Here is a 17,680-nt window from a genome sequence, read left to right on the forward strand (position 1 = left end):
TGGCTTGAGGATTTCCAAACTAGAGCTGGGCCAAACGTGTGTCAGACACGCTGATGAGGGCTAGAGCCCGGGCAAGCTCAGCCAACTAGGTGACTATGAAATCAGGTCATTCGCAGAGCTGGGGAGCCGACAAATCTCTCCCCACCAGCTGCCCTGTGGCTTCTGAGGATATTCATTGTAGGAATGTGAGCGAGGACCCCAGCATTTGTTGGAGGACAGGGTCATTTGGAGAGGCCTTTCTGGGGCCAGCCCATTTGGTCTGGCAGCAAGAAGTCTGTGCATAATTGTGTGTGACTCTGTGGGAAAGCTGCAGTTATTTTAGCACAGCCAATCTGAGGAATTTGCTGAGATTTCCTAGCTCACTCCAGATTGTTTTTAATAGTGTCCCTTTCAGGTTCCATTAGGGGTTTGTTAATCTGAGTGATTATTGCTCATTTCTGTCACCAAGTTAGGGCTATATAAATATGCCACTGTTTTAATGCCTATTTTATAAGTGTGTAATATCGGCATCTGGAGAGAGCAGCCTTCACGCACACCCTTAGACAGGCAGAACTGCAAGGTCTCACTGCATGGATGAAACAATGGTGGAGGGAAGAGGGGGATTTAGGTTGATTAGGAACTGCAGAAGCTTTTGGAATAGGAGGAGCCTATACAGGAAAAACAGCCTCTACCAAAACAGAATTCAATTGCTGGCAAGTACAGGTACAAAGGTTGTAGAGGAGTTTAGAGGAGTTTTCAAACTAAAAGCCAACACATGAAGAGGAACACATGATTTGGACAGACACATCCCTTAGGGGAAGATTTATTAAAGGGAAGTGTGGGCCCCTTACTGAATGAGGGAGGCAACCTAGTGACAGAGGATGTGGAAAAAGCTAAAGTACTCAATGCTTTTTTTGCCTCTGTCTTCACGAACAAGGTCAGCTCCCAGACTACTGCACTGGGCAGCACAGCATGGGGAGGAGGTGGCCAGCCCTCTGTGAAGGAAGAAGTGGTTCGGGACTATTTAGAAAAGCTGGACGAGCATAAGTCCATGGGGCCGGATGCGCTGTATCCGAGAGTGCGAAAGGAGTTGGTGGATGTGATTGCAGAGCCATTGGCCATTATCTCTGAAAACTCATGGCGATCTGGGGAAGTTCCGGATGACTGGAAAAAGGCTAACGTAGTGCCCATCTTTAAAAAAGGGAAGAAGGAGGATCCTGGGAACTACAGGCCAGTCAGCCTCACCTCAGTCCCTGGAAAAATCATGGAGCAGGTCCTCAAGGAATCAATTCTGAAGCACTTAGAGGAGAGGAAAGTGATCAGGAACAGTCAGCATGGAATTCACCAAGGGCAAGTCATGCCTGACTAATCTAATTGCCTTCTATGACGAGATAACTGGCTCTCTGGATGAGGGGAAAGCAGTGTTGTTCCTTGACTTTAGCAAAGCTTTTGATATGGTCTCCCACAGTATTCTTGCCAGCAAATTAAAGAAGTATGGGCTGGATGAATGGACTATAAGGTGGATAGAAAGCTGGCTAGATTGTCGGGCTCAACGGGTAGTGATCAATGGCTCCATGTCTAGTTGGCAGCCAGGGGTCCCCAAGGGTCAGTCCTCGGGCTGGCTTTGTTCAATATCTTCATAAATGATCTGGAGGATGGTGTGGATTGCACCCTCAGCAAGTTTGCAGATGACACTAAACTGGGAGGAGAGGTAGATACGCTGGAGGGTAGGGATAGGATACAGAGGGTCCTAGACAAATTAGAGGATTGGGCCAAAAGAAATCTGATGAGGTTCAACAAGGACAAGTGCAGAGTCCTGCACTTAGGACTGAAGAATCCCATGCACCACTAGAGACTAGGCACCGAATGGCTAGGCAGCAGTTCTGCAGAAAAGGATCTAGGGGTTACAGTGGATGAGAAGCTGGATATGAGTCAACAGTGTGCCCTTGTTGACAAGAAGGCAATGGCATTTTGGGATGTATAAGTAGGAGCATTGCTAGCAGATCGAGGGACGTGATCGTTCCCCTCTATTTGACATTGGTGAGGCCTCATCTGGAGTACTGTGTCCAATTTTGGGATCCACATTACAAGAAGGATGGTGGAAAAATTGGAAAACATCCAGCGGAGGGCAACAAAAATGATTAGGGGACTGGAACACATAACTTATGAGGAGAGGCTGAGGGAACTGGGATTGTTTAGTCTGCAGAAGAGGAGAATGAGGGGGGATTTGATAGCTGCTTTTAACTACCTGAAAGGGGGTTCCAAAGAGGATGGATCTGGACTTTTCTCAGTGGTAGCAGATGACAGAACAAGGAGTAATGGTCTCAAGTTGCAGTGGGGGAGGTTTAGGTTGCATGTTAGGAAAAACTTTTTCACTGGGAGGGTGGTGAAACACTGGAATGCATTACCTAGGGAGGTGGTGGAATCTCCTTCCTTAGATATTTTTAAGGTCAGGCTTGAGAAAGCCCTGGCTGGGATGATTTAGTTGGGGATTGGTCCTGCTTTGAGCAGGGGGTTGGACTAGATGACCTCCTGAGGTCCCTTCCAACCCTGATATTCTATGATTCTATGATAAGAAAATCTACAAAAACAGAAAACACAGTAATAATGGGGGATTTCAACTATCTCCATACTGACTGGAATGACACCCCAGGATGGGATGCAGAAATAAAATTTCTAGACATCATTAGTGACAGCTTCTTGGAGTAGCCAGTTCTGGAACCCACAAGGCGAGAGGCAATTCTTGATTTAGTCCTAAAAGAGGCACAGGATCTGGTCCAGTCGGTAACTATAGTTGTACATAGCTTGGTAATAGCGATCATAATGTAATTAAATTGAATATCCTTTAAGGGGGGAAAATACAAAAGAAACCCACCACAATAGCATTTAACTTCTAAATGGGAACTACACTTGTTAAGTGGAAATTAAAAAGAACAGTCATAAGAATGACATGCCTCAAGCTGCATGGAAACTTTTTAAAAACACCACAATAGAGGCTCAAATTGTAAGTATACCCCCCCCAAAAAAAGTAAAAGGAGCAAAAAAAAACCCCAAGACCAAAAAAAAAAAAAAAAAAGGTCACCATGGCTAAACAACAGAGTAAAAGAGGCCATTAGAGACAAAAAGGCACCCTTTGAAAATTGGAAGTCAAATCCTACTGAGGAAAATAGAAAAAGACAAACTCTGGCAAGTGAAATGTAAAAGCACAATTAGGCAGGCCAAAAAAGAATTTGGCAGTTCACTAGCAAAAGACACAACAGCTAACAGCACCATTTTTATAAGTACGTCATCAGCAGGAAGCGTGCCAAACGAGGGGTGGGAGGTGGGGCTAGGCACACAGGATGATCCAGGCACTAAAGCACTCAAGGAAGACAAGGCCACTGTGGAGAAGCTAAATGAATTTTTTGCATCAGTCTTCACTGCAGAGGATGTGAGGGAGATTCCCTCATCTAAGCCATTTTTTTTAGGTGACAAATCTGAGGAACTGTCCCAGATTGAGGTGTCAATAGAGGAGGTTTTGGAACAAATTGATAAATTCAACAGTAATAAGTCACCAGGACCAGATGATATTCACCCAAGAGTTCTGAAGGAACTCAAATGTGAAATTGCAGAACTACTAACTGCTAACTACATCAGATGCATCTGATGAAGTGAGCTGTAGCTCACGAAAGCTTATGCTCAAATAAATTGGTTAGTCTCTAAGGTGCCACTAGTCCTCCTTTTCTTTTTGCGAATACAGACTAACACGGCTGCTACTGTGAAACCTGCTAACTACTAATGGTTAAATCTACATCTGTACCAAATGACTGGGAGATAGTTAATGTCATGCTCTAAAAAAGGCTCTAAAGGTGATGCTGGCAGTTACAGGCTGGGAAACTTAACTTCAGTATCTGGCAAATTGGTTGAAACTATAATAAAAGAACAGAATTATCAGACACACAGATGAATACGTTACGTTGGAGAAGAGTCACATGGCTTTTGTAAAAGGAAATCATGCTTTACCAATCTGTTAGAATTCTTTGAGAGGGCCAAAAAACATGTGGAGAAGGGTGATCTACTGGATATGGTGTACTTGGTCTTTCAGAAAGCCTTTGACAAGGTCCTACACCAAAGGCTCTTAAGCAAAGTAAGCAGTCGTGGGATAAGAGGGAAGGTCCTCTCGTGGATTGGTAACTGGTTAAAAGATAGGAAACAAAGGGTAGGAACAGATGGCCAGTTTTCACAATGGAGAGAGGTAAATAATGGTGTCCTCCAGAACTCCAGGGGTCTGTACTGGGATCAGTGTTACTCAAGAGATACATAAAAGATCTGGGAAAAGGGGGAACTGTGAGGTGCAAAAGTTTGCAGGTAATACAAAATTACCCAAGATAGTTAAGTCCAAAGCAGACTGTGAAGAGATACAAAAGGGATCTCACAAAACTGGGTGACAAGCAACAAAATGGCAGATGAAATTTAGTGTTGAGAAATGCAAAGTAATGCACATTGGACAACATAATTCCAATTATACATATAAAATGATGGGGTCTAAATTAGCTGTTACCACTCAAGAAAGAGATCTTGGTGTCACTGTGGATAGTTCTCTGAAAACATTCACTCAATGTGCAGCGGCAGTCAAAAAGGCTAACAGAATTTTAGCAGCTTTTAGGAAAGGGATAGATAATAAAACAGAAAATATCATATAAGCCACTGTATAAATCCATGGCATACCCACATCTTGAATACAGTGTGCAGTTCTGGCCACCTCATCCCAAATAAAACATATTAGAATTGGAAAAGGTGCAGAAAAGGACAACAAAAATGATGAGGGGTATGGAACAGCTTCTGTATGAAGAGAGATTAAGACGATGGACTGTTCAGCTCAGACAAGAGACGACTCATGGGGGATATGATAGAAAGGTCTATAAAATTTTGGCTGGAGAAAGTGAATAAGGAAATACTGTTTACCTCTTTTCACATAACACAAGTACCAGGGGTCACCCAGTGAAATTAATAATTTAAAACAAACACAGGGAAGTATTCCTTCACACAATGTACTGTGGAACTTGTTGCCAGGGGAAGCTGTGAAGGCCAAAACTATAAATGAGTTAAAAAAAGAATTAGATAAGCTCATGGAGAGTAGGGCCATCAATGGCTATTAGAGAAGATGGTCAGTGATGCGACTCCATGCTCTGGGTTTCCCTCAGCTTCTGGCTGCTAGAAGCTGGGACTGGATGACGGGATGGATTACTCAATAAATTGCCCTGCTCTGTTCATTCCCTTTGAAGTGTCTGGCACTGGCTACTCTCAGAAGATCGGATACTGGGCTAGATGGACCTTTGGTCTGACTCAGTATGGCCGTTCTTATGTTCTTGAGTTAACACAGGGCTCATCTTTAAGACTGACACCTTCAAAACTGAATGTTTAAGTTAGGTACCTAACTCCTCTGGCTTTCAACACAAGTCACACATACTCACCACCCAATTAGGTCCCTTCTAGTTAGGTGGCTACATATGGATTTAGTTGCCTGCCTTCGTTTGAAAGCACCGGCCTTCCACACATGGAGTGTTGTTCAGTGCCCCATTCACAGCATTCGTTTAGAATATTGGCAAGCTAGACATGGCATGTGCACCTCCCTGGGCCCTCCGCTTAGCACAGTTTTACAGTCTGGTTTTTAACAGTGCTCTGTTCACATACAGATATCTAACCTGGCTGCCATGCTGCTCACGTTGAGTATTCCCTCACTCCAAAAGTGAGATTCGGAACAAGACTGGCACAACCAGCTTAAGGGGCTTGACATGGTTAAAGAGCCTAACATTTATTTTGGGGGGCAGTAGTGCCATTGACTTCAATGGAGCGAGGACATCACCCATTGAGTTGTATCCTACTGTATTTTTTGTATCCTATTATATTGTCATTGAAATCAGTAGGACTACTCGAGTAAAGTTGGCACGCTCTGTCCAGGAGTGACCATTAATGATACTGTACAGCTCTTTCAAGCTTCAAAGCAAAGAGATATTTGAAAAGCAAGTCACATCCTAAGCAGTACTAGCAGACAGTGCCTGCGAACAGGTTCACATTCAGGACAGTTGTTTGTCTGCAGTTCTATTCTATCCCATATCGGTTCTTATCCTGCTCTCATCACTGTAGTATTGGAATGCTTTCCAGTTGTGCATTATGCCAACGACTAACATCTCTACTGTGTGGGGTTTTCTCTCATCACCTTCCCAGGGACAGAATTGTGTGTGCAATGTAGGGCGTGATTTCGGAAGGTTTTGTTTTGTTTACATGTCCACGCTGCTCTTTGTTTGCATTAGAGAAGGCAGGTTGGCACCGTGCACCTGGTAATCCGAGGGAAAAGTGAGGAGGTTTGTGATGGTTCTTATCACCTGGAGGAGTTCATTCCACCATCTCAGACTGGCACCTGAGAAAGCTCTGTGTCTTGCATAGTTTTACCCTACTGAAGAGTACCATGGTGCCTGAAGAGCAGAGCTGTCAACCGCAGCCTGCATCCTGCAGCTTTAGACTCTTTTAGATACGCCTTGGAACAGCTTGAAGATAGTGACCGAGATCTTGAATTTGCCTCACTATTCTATGGGGAGCCAGTGTAGAAACGGAGGGGATAGGTCAGATGATGGCTGAAAGGAGCTGTGTTGCAGGAGCTGTGTTGCAGTCTCCTTTACTAGTTGGAGTCTCCTAAGGGCTGCTGGCTTCATTCCCATTTTCTTCCATCATCTCAGGGAGACATGGAGTAGATGTAGTTTCACAGGTTGGCAAGCTTGCACTTGGAGATCATGTTTGTCAGAGACCCTGGAAGTGCTGCATCCTGTCCCTCTGCATTGCACCACATAGGGACCCTGTAACATATAAGGAGAACATTGTGACTAGAAGAAATGTTACCAGAGCTCTCTTGTGTTATGGCCCACAACAAACTAGGGCAGGCTGTCAGGGGAGCAGCACATCCCACTGCTCTGGGAGGAGCAGCTGGCCCGGTCGGGAGTCTCGGAAATCTCCAAGGCTAGCCATCAATTCCAAAGAGTTCTGTGAAGAGCAGGGAGAGGCCGCTGCTCCCCTTGCACTGCGTTGGGCTCCTCGCCGCAGCTGCCAGCCTGCCCACTGTGCAGCAACGTGGTCAAAAAATGTGAGGGGGGCACAGGCCAGAGCTGGCGAGCCCCGAGCCGTTCGCAGCCCAGTGGGGACTCCGCACTTCGCCCTCACAACGGGAGCCCCCAGGGGTGGCAAGCCTGCTGGAGGCGCTTATCTGGAGCCAGAGCAGGTGCACACAGGCAGGCCTCGCTCCCACTCTGGACTGGGCTCTCACCTCGCGCCTGCCCAGCAGGCTGGACTGACAAACCACCTTGTCCTGTTACTCCTGGGGTTGGCGGGGGGAGACAGGAGCTTGGCCCCCTTCCTGCTGCCCTCCACAGGGGACAGCGACCGGGGCATTTGTCTCTTCTCCTCTCGAGTCCCACCTCTCCTGTGTCAGCCCTGCCCTGGGGGGGCGCAGTAGGGAAAGGACACTGTTGGTAACAAGGATTTCCCGGGTCTACATGGCAACAATGAGCCGGGCTCCCCACGTGTGGGTGCTCAGCCCCTCTGGCAGGTGGGCCTGGGCACAGCAGGTGTGAGAACTGCTCTGCCAAGGGAAGATCCTCCACTCACAGGCCAGCAACAGGAGCAACCCCATGGGGCAGACAGGTCCCGGGAGCCCCCCCCACCCGGGGAGCTGGCACCAGCCTGAGACAAAATCCTCCCCCACTCTTTGGGTGCAGGTTGGTGGAGCGACTTGTCAGGGAGGGACTCCCGGGGAATAGAGGGGCTGCCCTTTGTGAAGTAGGAGGGAAGAAAGGGGGAATACCCTGGCTGGCCGGAGGAGGAGAGAAAACCCCAGAGAGCTAAAGACAGTCTGATGGTCCCTTTGCTCAGGTCCCTGTGTTTCCCTGTGTGACTGGTCTGGAGCACTGGGGGACCGGCTGGGCCACATGCTGGTACTGAGGGAAGAGTGACAGCTGTCCATGGGGAGGTGGACTGGCCGAGATTCGGGCACCTTAGCCGAGATGAGAGGGGACCACCGAAGGGCATGGCAGTCAGGTACAGTGGTCAGGAGTTGGCATTGCTGCAGCCGGAGACAGACAGTGTGTGCCGATGGGCTGTCAGCGGAGGAAGGGCGTGACTGCTGAGACCCAGGCCAGCTGGGCTATTGGCAGGCGTTGTGGTGTGAGTGTGGGAAGGCTGGGTGGGAATTGCCCTGCCGCAGAGAGAGATGGGGACACTTCTCAGGAAGTCACACGCAGCTGCTACTTATTGCTCCTTCCCACACTAGCGCTAGGGAAGGGGCTGAGAATGCCCTTGTGGAGCGGCTCCACCTGACGCATGCCAGTCCCACCGCAGGCACCGTGTGAAGGAACCATGGGTGGCTCTGGCTGGGTTCTGGGCACCGTCACAAGGCAGGCATGCACACCAGCCTGCAAGCACCGCTCCTGGGACTGGCTGGCCAGCGGAGGTGGGTTCACTGCCTCTTTTGCAGATGATCCCAGAGCAAGGGGTGAGGAGGTGGGCTTGTCCTGCCCGTGCCTATCATGGGGAGTACAGCTCTCCCCTCCCTCTTCACTGTGGGGCTGCAGAGTCACCAATGTGTGGGTAGCACTCTGGTCTGCATCAGACACAGCAGTGTCTGTGCTCTGCTGCATCCTGCCAGGCTGGGGAAGGATTTCTCCCCTGGCTGCAGGAAGCTCTGCAACCCCCTCCTGCTTCCTGCACCCATTGCTCCTCAGCTGCAGGGGGAGGGATACCTGTACATGGAGCTGCTGCCCCATCTGCCCAACCCCTGTGCATCCAGATCCCCTCATGCCCAGATCCTCCCACCAAGCCTCACCCCCCTGCACTCAGAACCCCACGAGGAGCCCACTCCCCCTGCACCTGGACCACAGGGCCGAGCCACCCACACCCGGATCCCCACTCCACCAAACCCCAACCTGAATCCCCACCCCACTGAGTCCCACTCCCCCAGCATCTGGACCCCCCCCCACTGAGTCCCCCACACCCAGACCCCCCCGTGCAGAGCTCTATCCCCTCCACACCCAACCCTGCTGAGCCCCAACCAGCTGCATTCACCTGGACCCCCCTGCAGAGTCCCATTACCGTTGCACCCAGAACCCCCCAACAAGCCCCTGTGCATCCAGATCCCCCCATACCCAGATCCCCCACTGAGCCGCCCAAACACAGGTTGCCCCATGCAGAAGCCTCTGAACCCATGCATGGATCCCCCCACACTAAGCTCCTCCACACTTGGATCCTGCCTTGCTGAGCCTGCCTGCCCACACCTGGTGAACCTGGCTTGGAGGGGCAGGGCCCCGAGGTGCTTCTGGGGCAGGCCCAGTCCTTGCACTGTGTCAGGCTTGGGTGCAGCCTCACCACTGAGTTGGGGTCTGTACAGTGATCTCCCACCTATGTGCAGCCAGTGGCCTGTGCTCCCCAATGCCATGGTGGAGCCTCCCCATTTATTTGACAAATACAATTTGCAGAATTTTAAAATATTGTGCACAGAATTTTAATTTTTTTGGTGCAGAATTTTTAATTTTTTGGTGCACAATGCCCTCAGGAGTAAATGGGTTGGATTGGGAAGTCAGCTGGGATCCATGCCCCAACCTTTGCAAACATAACCAAAGTTATATACATAGAGATGCCACAGCCTAGATGCCCCAGAGTGATCCACTACAGTGACCCACTACAGCAGGGCTTGCATATTTGTTATCAAGGAGAAACAGATTTGGAAGGGAATTGCCTGGCTCTTTGGGAGGATTTGGAGCACAAAAGACAATTAAAAAGCAGGCTTGCTAGTGAGTAAAACCTGCTGTTTGCTAGTGCCTGTTAACTCAGTAGGTGTCACTGGAGGCACATGGAACAAACAGCCTGCAGGCGAAAAGGCATGAAAATCAGGCGGATAAGAACACACTGTGGGTCCTTTACTGCACTGTGGGGAGCTGGTGCGTACGCTGGCAGACCAGGCTCATGACTTGGCTCCATCACCCGGTGACCTTGGGAGTTCCCCATTGCAGGGTCTGGCCTCACCACAACTCCATTCTCCGGAACTGCTGTTGGCAGGGGAAGCCACCAAACCGCCTCCAGCCCCAGCTGAGGGCGGGATCCACCCAGCTTCTGTGGAACATTTCCGCGAGTGACACTGGCTGGCGGCACAGGCGATGGACAGGTGTTTGCATAGCTCAGCCAGCCAGTTCACTTACTGTTCTGGGGGACGCATGGCGCCTCTGGGAAGCACATCGCATTTCAGAGTGAAAGGGGAGCTCTGGGAGGCTGGTCAACTAATCCTTCACTCTGCCGAGCTTCCTAGCCCCCGGGCAGGGGGAGGAGCCGGCAGCACAGCTGCCACCCTGGCTTGCCCAGAGGAGCATGTTGAGACAATGAGGCACAATAGATGCTGTGGCTGCAAGGCTTGTGTACGAGAAGTGACGGACTCAAGGAGGACTGGCCTGGTGAAATGTCCAGATGTGTAACAGGATGTAGAGGCCAGGTTATTAGCAGTAATGATCACTGTGGTGGAGTGGTAGGGAAAGCCTCCAGTACAAATGGAGACTTGTCAAAGTGTCTATTCTAGCAGCAGCAATGACAACTACAGAACAGGCTCCAGAGCGGCAGCCGTGTTAGTCTGTATCAGCAAAAAAAACGAGGAGGACGTGTGGCACCTTGGAGACTAACACATTTATTTGGGCATAAGCTTTTGTGGGCTAAAACCCACATCTTCAGATGCATGCTGTGGAAAATACTGTATTTTCCACAGCACGTATCCGATGAAGTGGGTTTTAGCCCACGAAAGCTTATACCCAAATAAATTGGTTAGTCTCTAAGGTGCCACAACTACAGAACAGGTACTATCCCCATGTCGATCCCAACGCATCGCTTTCAGCTACTTAGTACTTTCCAGAACTATTAGCTTCCCAGGTCTGGTCTTTTCCTGAACATTCCCCCCCACCCTCCCAAATTTGAGAAAACTGGATTGTCCAGCTGCGGGTGTGAGATTAACGCTAACAATAAAACAGTTCTCCAACCTCTCTTTGAAAAGCTCTAGCACTCCAATGGCTGAGAGCAGGAAATGGAAATCTGGCAGGGAAATAGCTTCCCTTCATTTGCAAATTGGATACTATTAACTTAGGCTTGAATAGAGACTGGGAGTGGCTAAGTCATTATGTTAGGTAACCTATTTCCCCTTGTTTTTTCCTACCCTCCCGCCCCCCTCAGACGTTCTTGTTAAACCCTGGATTTGTGCTGGAAATGGCCCACCTTGATTATCATACACAATGTAAGGAGAGCGATCACTTTAGATAAGCTATTACCAGCAGGAGAGTGGGGTGGGGGGAGAGAAAACCTTTTGTAGTGGTAAACACCCATTTTTTCATGGTTTGTGTGTATAGAAAGATCTTATGTACTTTCCACAGTATGCATCCGATGAAGTGAGCTGTAGCTCACGAAAGCTTATGCTCAAATAAATTGGTTAGTCTCTAAGGTGCCACAAGTCCTCCTTTTCTTTCCTTCAGAAGTGCCTTTGCAAGAAATGAGGTAGAGATTATGGCATAGAAAGGAAAAGACATGAGAATGGAACATGAGGCCACGAGCGGGAGAAGATACCAGACAAAGACCTTCCAACATGTGAGATGTGAGCGGACAATAAGATGTGACCAGATAAGGGCCTTTAGGGTGAGCAGCCTTCTCTCCACCCCCATTTCTGGGCTTTGGAGACTTTCGCTAAGCAACGTTAGTCCCCTCAGTTTTGTCACCTGACTGAGGGTGGAGTAGGGTACTGTTCAGCTGAACGCGCAACTCAGAGTGAACAGATGGCTCCAGATGCAGCTAGCAGAAGTAGACTTTTTTTTTTAATGGCGTAACAGAGTTTAGTCGGGAAAACTGAATTCAAGATTTAAGCCACAAAACTCTCTGGGCCACAGTGTCCATTCACAATAGTGCTCAATGGAGGGTAGTGAAGGGTAAGATCATCCTATTAGGAACCATTGCTGCAAGACTTGCCCCACACATTTTCAATTTGTCCTTGCAAAAAAGGCGGGAGCTGTGGGGGCCCCAGAGTCCTGAGCTAGCTTCTGAAGCAATATCAGTGCATGACACCTGGCTGGGGCCAGCAGACTAGTTAGCTGAAGTCTGATATAATCGCAGCAGAAAGGCTCTTCTTTTGGCGCATCACATCTTTGGAGCTGCCATGATCTTTCAAAGGCCTGATAGACATCTTCCCAGCAACATCCCATCACGGTATCACTGAAAGCCAAGCTGCAGCCTTGCAACGTTAGCTGAAGCCTTTCAGCATAGATTAGTAGTGACCAGATGTTCTTACATTTGACTTCTGCTCTCTGGCCCATGAAATGAGTTGGTGCCTCCATCCAGTTCCTGCTGGACCGGCTTCCACAGAGGTGAAGTAGCCAGTTAGCCTGAGCACTGACCTGCCCAAGGCGGGTAGCTCCACAGTACGTTGAAGCAAATCAGCATGTACGTTGACTGGCAAATGCCCACGGCCCGGGCTGTGCTTGTTCAGTGAACGGATAGGCTCTCAATCCAGCACCTGCAAGCAAAAACACACATGAAATGTCCCAGGTGACTCAAACAGCTGCTTGGAAGAGCTGGAGGATAATATTTTTGCAGAGAAGTTGAAAATTATTGCACCATGTGCATCATGCATCATGATTGCCATGGAAATGTTTTATTAATAAATCCAAGTGGAGACAGCAGAAAGCTTGGTCCGGGAATCATGTTTACTGGGAGGCTGGGGGTAGGGAGAGGGAAGCAATCTCTGGCTGCAGGTCCCTCACAGCAGGACAGTAATGGTAATGATCTCAAGTTGCAGTGGGGGAGGTTTAGGTCGGATATTAGGAAAAACTTTTTCACTAGGAGGGTGGTGAAACACTGGAATGGGTTACCCATGGAGGTGGTGGAATCTCCTTCCTTAGAGGTTTTTAAGGTCAGGCTTGAGAAAGCCCTGGCTGGGATGGTTTAGTTGGGGATTGGTCCTGCTTTGAGCAGGGGGTTGGACTAGATGACCCCCTGAGGTCCCTTCCAACCCTGATATTCTATGGTTCCATGAGTGTGGGATGCCATGAGGATTGCCTGCCCACACCCTTTGCTGTGCCCCAGAAGACCACTCAGCCTCTTAGTCCAGACGTGTGGAGAGCAAAGGGGACAAAACCACCACTGATTCCGGGCTGCAAGAATGTTCATCTGTCCATCCTTTTCCCAGAGATCTCTTTGGGACTGGTCTTCCCTGAAGGTTCGGTAAGTTAGCCAGGTGTCCGCCTCCATTGCGTGTCACCCGTCATTCCTTAGCACAAAGGAAAGACTGCTCCTAAATCAAATCCCAAGAGAGGGGAATTCCCACTATGCATAGCGAGGACCCATCCTTGCCAAGACAGAAGCCCCTCTCTGAAAGGGGTAGGGCCTCTAAGGAATCCCACACTTACCTGCTGACAGCCCTAGATCATTACTAACAGCAATAAGAGATGTGCACTGTTCCCCATCTACATCCTGCTTCCCACTTACAGAGAACAGCTGCATAGGGACTGGCAGCATGTGCGTACCCCTTGCTGTGCCTTGACCAGATCTCTCCCACCTAGTGCTGGGTTTACAATGGCGCCAGTGGCTCCATGGAGCCAGGCCCAGGCTCAGAAGGGGCCCCGACCTGCTCCGCTTGCACTGAGCCCCGAGACCCCGCTGGCTCCCCACCCCCGCCCATCATTTGCTCCTCTCAGCCTGCTCAGCAGCCAGCCAAGGGCTCCTCTCCACCCCGTGGCCCCCCTGCCAGCTTCTCTCTGCCCCCTGGCCGGACCCCAGTGCATCTTCAGCTGCAGGCCTGTGGGGCCCCACTTGTCTCCCTGGAGCTGAGCTGCTTGGGACTGATGCAGAAGCCTGGCCAATCTCGGCCGGTTAGGGAGGGCAGTTGGGGGGGAGGGGGGGCTTGTCTGGGCCCCTCCAGGCAAATGGGTCCTGACAGAGCCCGGCAGGGGCAGATCCTGGCCTGGCTGATCGTGCCACTTCTGAGGGGCCGGAGTGATTCCCCGCCCCAGGTCCAGCTCTGGCTGTTCAGCCCAGCAGACACAGTCAACTCCCAGCAGGGCCGGTAAGTGGGGCCGGGAGGCAGGGCTTGGGGGATTAGGTCTCTAGAGGGCCTGGCCGGGGCAGGTGGGGGTGTGCTGGGCTGTGTGTTGGGGCACAAGGGAGTGGGGGATCTGTGGTGTTGTGCTGGGCGCTGTGCATTTGTGGCAGGGTCTGGGGGGGAGGCGCTGGGCATAGCGGGTCCGGAATAGGTCATAGGGAATCGGGGGTGGAGGGGTTGTTCTGGTGTTGGGCAGGGGGGCTGTGTGGCATGGCATGGGCCCACCCCCGAGGGGAAGGGGCACGCTGGCAGCACAGGGCTGGGTGGGCCATCGTGCATCTGGCAACTGCTGGTTTGTAAATAGTGCCCTGCACTGGGCGGAGCGGGGCTGCCCCTGCCATGCCATATTGCCCGACTGGCTCCTCGCTCTGGGGACCGACACCCCCCGCCCCATGCTCGATGCACCATTGCCCCCCCGGGGGGGCCCACAAATATGTTTGGCACCAGGCCCACCAAAGGTTAATCCGGCCCTGCTCCCACCATGAGAGAAACATCTTTAGGCCTGGAACCTGAGCGGTTGAAAGTGGCAGTTCCAAAAAGCCATGGCAGGGTATTATCAATTGATGTGAATTATCTTAATGGATTAATCTATTTCTGTTACAAATTCAGTCAGATGCCTGTAGCTCCCTCTTTACTGCCATTGGGCAGGGCCCCTCAAAATGTGAGGATTCCAGTCTGTGTGATGGAGTTTTTCAGTATTATCCAGGAGTACATAACATCCAGCATGTTATCCTCTACGGGTGCGTTCCTGCTTTAACCACAGCTCTGCCTCCGAGCCGGCTGCACCAGGACAGAACTCACTAATCTAATCTAGCTGGCTGAAGCCAGAACGAAAAGGAGTACTTGTGGCACCTTAGAGACTAACCAATTTATTTGAGCATGAGCTTTCGTGAGCTACAGCTGTAGCTCACGAAAGCTCATGCTCAAATAAATTGGTTAGTCTCTAAGGTGCCACAAGTACTCCTTTTCTTTTTGCGAATACAGACTAACACGGCTGTTCCTCTGAAACCTGAAGCCAGAACCTAATTCCAAGCCTGGTAGCTGGACCCAGACTCGTTACCAAATGCCCAAAGCCCAGTGGAGACTGGAGGTACCTTTCTAGGTGCCTGGAGCTCATGGTTTCTCTAAACGTTACCTTTTTCCTGTCCAGATTTTTATTGCTGATGCCGTTGCTCTTCGAGCCATTTAGTGCCTGGGATTGACTCTAACATAGGAAGTGAGAAGCAGGAAGAGAAAATAATGCTACTGTTCCCTCCATTTCAAAGAGGGAAACAAAGGTCAAAAGTCTACGAGAGATGTCATCACCCCAGGGCACTGGGGTTTGATGAATCAGAGACACACGGGGCTATCCTAAGGGGCCCATGAGTGGCAAGAACAGGTTTCTAGAACCAGAAACACCTCTATATGATTGCCTGAGCATTGCTTTCCAAGTCTGTGATCTCAGCACAAATGTCTCCCTAAACCGGTCAGTAACATTTAGTTAACCATTTCTCCTACAGAATCTTGCTGTTTATACATTAATCCTTGTAAAAGTCTGGTAGTGAATTAGGAGCAACTGACCTGTATTTGACAGCCCGCCTGATCTCCTGCTGGCAGGAGAAAAGCAGCATATGCCACCCTCACTTCACGCTGGGCTGGTGGCCTGGCTTGCACTTTAAAGGATGAAACTGCCAGGAACTGTAGCTGCAGGGTCAGGGGAAGTCTACAGCCACTGCAGAACCAAGCCAGGGAGCGCAGAGCTGGGAGCAACAGGACGTGTACACCTTCCCTCCTGACACGACACATCATTGGCTCCCAAGATGTAATCCACCTAGATACCAAGGTCTCAGTGTGTCCCCGCTTGCTGTTGTCTCTGAGTGCCTTACAACACCTCTGAGGGAGATGCCACTGGTCCCAGAGATGTGACTATGTGATCTTGGGCAAGAGTCTGTGGTGAGATGGAAAGTGACCCTAGGTCTCCAGTTCCAGGCTAGTGTCTAACCACTGGGCCATGCTGCCCTCCACAGATCACCAGTGGCCCCTGGGGCACTTGCAGGTTGTCCATGGCAAACTGGCTGGTCACATGGTATGGCTCTGCCTGTTTGCATCTGCTGCCCCACATCCCTATCGGATGTCATTTCTTCCCCAGGAGGAGGGCAGGAGGTCACTGCAGCCCCAAATGGGAAGGGACGTGCCCAGACCATGAGGCGGCAAGCCACCGACAGCTGGAATTTAGATGACAGCCCACATTGGTGAAGTTCACCCAGCCAGGCTCCCAGTACCCATCACAGTTTGGAGTCTCTGCCCTGGCTCGATGCCTAGGACAAACTGCAGAGGGAGGCTGACCCAGTCTGGTAAATGCCTCTGAAAACATTTATTCTGGCCATAATTGTGCCACCTTTTAGCTTCCTGCCCCGCGTGCTCCCTGCAGAAGGAGGGTGCTGTGGGTGGCAAACCCCCGTCCCCATCCCTGCACAAGGTCCCCCTCCGATTCCCCCTGCAGACAGCGGGTGCTGAGGATGCCAGAGCCCCGTCCCCATCCCTGCACTGGGTGCCCCTCCGATTCCCCCTGCAAGACTGGGATCCCCCCCTCCTTCTTATCCTTGCATTTGGCTGCCCCTCCAGCCCTCCCTTCGGGGCTCTTCTCCCTGGGGGCACGGCTCAGATTCCCTTAGCTCCTGCAGGGATGAGCTGCCTTGGGCAGAGAGAACCTGTATCCCCCAGAGCAGCTGTTGCCTGGAGAAAAGGCTCCTACAGAGAAAAGGCTCATTCCACGCTGGCCAAGAGGGAATCTCAGGGAGTCTAAGAGAATCTGTGCCCCCAGGGAGCAGAACTCCGCAGGGGGGATTGGAGGGGGATCCCGCCCTGCCCCATATAACCAGGACAGCCAGAAACCCCTTGCCAGCCCCCTACCAGCCGAGAGACACCAGCATGGGAGGCAGTGACCATGAGATGGTCGAGTTCAGGATCCTGACACAAGGAAGAAAGGAGAGCAGCAGAATATGGATCCTGGATATCAGAAAAGCAGACTTCGACTCCCTCAGGGAACTGATGGGCAGGATCCCCTGGGAGAATAACATGAGGGGGAAAGGAGTCCAGGAGAGCTGGCTGTACTTTAAAGAATCCTTACTGAGGTTACAGGGACAAACCATCCCGATGTGTAGAAAGAATAGTAAATATGGCAGGCGACCAGCTTGGCTTAACAGTGAAATCCTTGCTGATCTTAAACACAAAAAAGACACTTACAAGAAGTGGAAGATTGAACAAATGACCAGGGAAGAGTATAAAAATATTGCTCAGGCATGCAGGAGTGAAATCAGGAAGGCCAAATTACACCTGAAGTCAGCTAGCAAGAGATGTTAAGAGTAACAAGAAGGGTTTCTTCAGGTATGTTAGCAATAAGGAGAGTGTCAAGGAAAGTGTGGGCCCCTTACTGAATGAGGGAGGCAACCTAGTGACAGAGGATGTGGAAAAAGCTAATGTACTCAATGCTTTTTTTGCCTCTGTTTTCACTAACAAGGTCAGCTCCCAGACTACTGCACTGGGCAGCACAGCATGGGAAGGAGGTGACCAGCCCTC

General features: G+C 50.5%; 1 protein-coding gene across 1 annotated transcript in view; it reads right to left on the bottom strand.

The window, feature by feature from the left end:
* Positions 1–11,224: 11,224 nt before the first annotated feature.
* The window catches only part of MFHAS1 (multifunctional ROCO family signaling regulator 1), a 130,646-nt gene continuing 124,190 nt past the window's right edge, over positions 11,225–17,680 (bottom strand). Inside the window, exon 6 of the mRNA XM_073340179.2 lies at positions 11,225–12,538. The gene's annotated coding sequence lies outside the window, so the exon portion shown is untranslated. The remainder of the gene's footprint in view (positions 12,539–17,680) is intronic.

The sequence above is a fragment of the Lepidochelys kempii genome, chromosome 4 (assembly GCF_965140285.1).
Source record: "Lepidochelys kempii isolate rLepKem1 chromosome 4, rLepKem1.hap1, whole genome shotgun sequence".
In the NCBI taxonomy this organism is placed as follows: Eukaryota; Metazoa; Chordata; order Testudines; family Cheloniidae; genus Lepidochelys; species Lepidochelys kempii.